Raw genomic sequence first — 5,000 nt, 5'->3', positions numbered from 1 at the left:
ACGTAAAGACACTATACTTTTCACTTGTTTCAGTCATTTGACTGTGGCCATGCTGGAGCACAGCCTTTAGTCGAGCAAATCGACCCCAGGACTTAGTCTTTGTAAGCCTAGTATTTATTCTATCGGTCTCTTTTGCTGAATATATATATATATACATATATACAACGGGCTTCTTTCAGTTTCTGTCTACCAAATCAACTCACAAGGCTTTGGTCGGCCCGAAGACGCTTGCCCAAGGTGCCACGCAGTGGGACTGAACCGGAACCATGTGGTTGGTAAGCAAGCTACTTACCACACAGCCACTCCTACGCTTAAATGTGTGACGCTAACAGCACTTAGGTTTCCCAAGCGGTCACCCATCTAAGTACTAACTAGGCTAGACGTTGCTTAACTTCGGTGATCGGACGAGAACCGGTGCTTTCAACGTGATATGGCCGTAAGCAATGAAAATTATAATAATAATAATAATAATAATAATAATAATAATAATAATAATAATAATAATAATAACAAACATGCAAATACAACGCACACAAATGAAAGAGAAAATAAGGAAAGAATACTATAGACAAGTTAGATCAATACTAAAAACAGAGCGCAATGCTAAAAACAAAATAATAGGTATTAATACTTTAGCCATCCCAGTTATAAGTTACAGCTACAATATCCTTAACTGGTAGCTGTAAAATATAACTTTTTTTTTATATGAGTGAAGATTCTAACAGATGTAAAACTTCTGTTCTGTGGCAAGATTAACTTTAAAATAATTTCGTTTTGAACGATTCTACGTAATTTTCTCAGTACGAATATCATTGCAGTTAAAGCTATCTTCAAAATTATTTGTAAGTCTGTTCCAAATACGTTTTCACCGATTAAATTTTCATAAAGATGATCAATATTTTCGTTTCGTACACTCTACGGTTCATTCTGTTTCCGTGCTGTTATAATGTTCTGTTTTGTGTTGTGGGCATTATTATCAGGTATTGCGAATGTCAAATGTGATCAGAACGCATAAGAAAATGGTATTTTATCGATTTTAGGGATGAAAGGCGAAGATAAACCATGAGGTATTTGAATGCAGAACGGAAAGAGCAGGAACAAAATACTGAAAAGAATTTAGTCTGACACCATTCTATCAAGTCCTCACTTTTAATAATGGTTTCAAATTCTGGGAGAAGGCCACCGAGTTCGTGGAAGTGGGTTAGTCGATTATATTGACCCCAGTGTATAACTGCTACATATTTTATCGATCCCGAAAGCATCACTTTTAATACGAACAAAAATATTTTTCTACACTGGAAGTGGAGGGGGTGGGTGATGGAATAGTTCATTATATCTACCCCATTATCATTCAAGCACTAAGGTTGATGTAATTAACTAACGCCCTCCTATCAAATTTATGAAACTGTGCTTATGTTAGAAACAGTTTTTTTTATTATTATTATTATTATTATTATTATTATTATTATTATTATCATTATCATTATTATTATTATTATGATTATTATTATTATTATTATTGCTTTGCACAGCTTCTAATGCTGGAGATGTTCTACAGTGTCAGCTGTTCGAATCCCGGACCGGGCTGCGTGTTGTGTTCTTGAGCAAGACACTTTATTTCACGTTGCTCCAGTTCAGTCAGTTGTAGAAATGAGTTGCAATGTCACAGGTGCCAAGCTGTATCGGCCCTTGCCTGTCCCTTGAATAACACTGGTGGCGTGGGCCACTGCTGGTCTTCCATAAACAACCTTGCCCGGAATTGTGCCTGGGAGGGTAGCTTTCTAGGTGCAGTTCTATGGTGAGTGTCGTAACCGAAGGAGGTCTCAGAATATTATATTATTATTATTATTATTATTATTATTATTATTGCACAGCTTCTAACGCTGGAGATGTACTATGGTGTCAGCTGTTCACCACCAGTGAACTAAGGTAACACCTCTTATTTTTTGAGCACCTTCCGATGTATTCAAAGGTTCCAAGTTTTCTGCAAGTGCTCCACCCTTATTGCAGCCCCTATTTGTTCTATGTACTTCTCGAGATTTTTACTCACTGTTCCCAGGGCTCCGACAGTTATTGGCACCACTACCACCCTCTTCATCGACCACAACTGCTTTACCTCCCAAGCTAACCTGTCATACCTATCGACTTTTCTTTCTTCCTTATAACATACCTATGCGATAATTATTACTATTATTATTATTATTATTATTATTATTATTATTATTATTATTAACATTTACAGTCTCTGAAGAGAAAACAGCTTCTTGCAGTTAATAAGAAAATGTTGTTCACTGTACTTCTATTTGCACTTTAAAATGTCTAAACGTTTCTGCATTTGTTTTGGCGCGAAGCCAAATAGACTAAGATTTATAGAACAGCAATGACTGGAAGCATGTAAATTTAAAGTTTCAGAATTTTCTATAAGTTTTTGGATGAGAGTATGGTTAGATGTTTACTGGAAGATGTATATTTAAATGTGGGTGGAAATAGCCGTATTGGTGGAACGGCAGGCAACCAACTGGGCGCTGGTTCGTAATCTTATATCGACACTGGCTGCTATGTCTCAGACAATGTGGCTAAAATATTGGGTTGTCAGATAAATTTGTTCGTTTCTTTTTCTTTCTTTTTTTTCTTTTTTTAAGTGGTGTTTTGTACTTGGTATTCCACAGCCATTTGTCTGAAAGGAGTTTAAAATATATTCAAATTTCAAAAACGATGATCAGATACAGCGGTTAAAAATGACGGTGACAAAACATGTTTGTTCATAGATATGTCAGTCCCAGCAGACAGCAACACATCTATAAAACACTTGAAGCAGTGTCTCAAACATGTGGCATCTAAGAACAACTGCATCTGGCGCTCAACGGTTTCTACAGCGTTGTAGCATCGAAGTAAAATTTCACTTGATCTGGAGGCCCCAATTCCATTTCTAACTACGAGTGAAACATTTAAGTGAAGATTTCTTAATTGCTTATGGCTATGGGGTAAAAACTGGAAGTAAGCAGCACTGGGTTGTTGAATATTCGCCATGCTTCATTAAATGATTGCCAAATGACTCGTGTGCAGAGCAGTGATAGTGATCAGTATTTGACGTGAAGATTTGAGCTTTAGCTGAGAGGTTTTTACACCACGGTGGATTGGTGAGGGTAGTGGTTGGTAAGGATTGTGGATTGTGCATCGCTGAATACAGGGGATCATTAAGTGATTGATGGCCCTCATAGATATAGACAGAGCAGCCAAACCTTTCTGAAATTGAATTTTACCAGCTTAACCCTTTAAGCCCCGGAGTATTTAAATTTCTGAATATTACTTTAAAATTTTTACAAATGATTGAAAATAGGTTAAAATGAAAAAAATAATTATTAAAACTCTTTTATTTCAAGTAGAAATGGAAATACTCGGTGTCCTATAAATAGGACACTGAGACAATGTGATGTAGCTTATTTAAGGTTCTCATTTAGTGTCCTAATTATAGGACAGTGGGACTTAATGGGTTGAAGAAGAAAAGGGATCAGTTGCCATAGTGAGGATTTGTATGTATTTAATCCTAAGGCTGCTCAATGAGGGTTAACTTAGAACTAAACAACATCACAGCCAGCACCACAATCCTCATCACTATCATCAGCAGCAGTGGCAGCAGCATCCCCCATCATCAACGTCGTCGTCGTCATCATCATCATCATCATCATCATCATCATCATCATTATCGTCATCATCATCATCAACGACGACTAGGACGGCAACAGTAATAAATATATGCGAACGATCGTTCATGCCCCCGTCACTGTTTTTAGTAGGAAATGAAATTTCAGAAAATTTCCGAATATTAATTTTGTTCCATTAAGTTGCTGGAATGAACGAAAACATCAGTTATCTGGAGATGGAATTGGAAAAAAAAATTGATTTATTGAATTATCGAATTGGTAGGCGTGTGAGATTTATCGGAAGAAAGTAAACTTTGATCTATCTAATTATTAGACAGATCAGATTTCCTTTACAAAAAAGTTTATGTGAGGCTTGCATTAGGAGAGTTAAGAGAAGGCTAATGTACTTAATGGGGTTAGCTAAAATAATGTTACATTAATTAAAATGAGATTATACCAGAAGTGAGGAGGCGGGAATACTGCATGACAAACTTCTGTGAAGAGCCTTTTTCCGGGTTCAAATTTCTCTTGTGCATATTTCAACTGGAATCAAAATTTGTTAGTTTCAACGATTAATTTGAAACAAGAGAGAGATGAGGGAGTCAACTGCGAAACCTAAATATTAGAATTATTTTTTAAAAAGTAAATAGAGAACATGCAGTGCGGAGTGAGCATAATCCCTTGCAAGGATGAAAACTTGAGATATGTTTCCGTGTTATTGGACCTTTTCAGCAAATGATAGCCTTACCAGTACATATCAGAGCTAAGAAAATTTGACCGATGTAAAGATTTTTCTGTGATGAAATTTCTTGATCGAAATTAATCATTAAAGTTATAGTTTTTTTTTTTTACTTATTCTTTTACTTGTTTCAGATTGTGACCATGCTGGAGCACCGTCTTTAGTCGAACAAATAGACCCCCAGGACTTATTCTTTGTAGGCCTGATACTTATTCTATCGGTCCATTTTGCCGAACCGCTATGTTACGGGAACGTAAACACATCAACACCAGTTGTCAAGCGTCGATGGCGGGGACGAACACAGACACAAAGACGCACACAAATATATACATATATATGCAATAGGCTTCTTTCGGTCTCCGTCTACCAAATCCACTCATAAGGCTTTTGTAGGCCTGAGGCTATAGTAGAAGACGTTTACCCAAGGTGTCTCGCTGTGGGACTGAACCCTGAACCATGTGGTTCAGAAGCAAGCTTCTTACCACACAGCCACGCCCGCGCCTCTTGTTAATCTTTAATTTCAAAGACGAATTATGTTCTTTGGTGTCCTACTTTGGTCAAATCCTTAAATATCATTTGGTTAACATCAGGTCAAGCATGAACTCCTGATCGCTCTG

At 36.9% G+C, this 5,000-nt stretch overlaps 1 non-coding gene across 1 annotated transcript; it reads right to left on the bottom strand.

Annotated features, from left to right (window-relative positions):
* Positions 1-323: 323 nt before the first annotated feature.
* LOC115216006 lies at positions 324-442 on the bottom strand. The gene has a single exon (XR_003882056.1). It is a non-coding gene; the product is annotated as a 5S ribosomal RNA (ribosomal RNA).
* Between the last annotated feature and the right edge of the window lie 4,558 nt (positions 443-5,000).

Source organism: Octopus sinensis, linkage group LG9 (genome assembly GCF_006345805.1).
Source record: "Octopus sinensis linkage group LG9, ASM634580v1, whole genome shotgun sequence".
NCBI lineage: Eukaryota > Metazoa > Mollusca > Cephalopoda > Octopoda > Octopodidae > Octopus > Octopus sinensis.
This window is presented reverse-complemented; position numbering and strand designations above follow the sequence as displayed.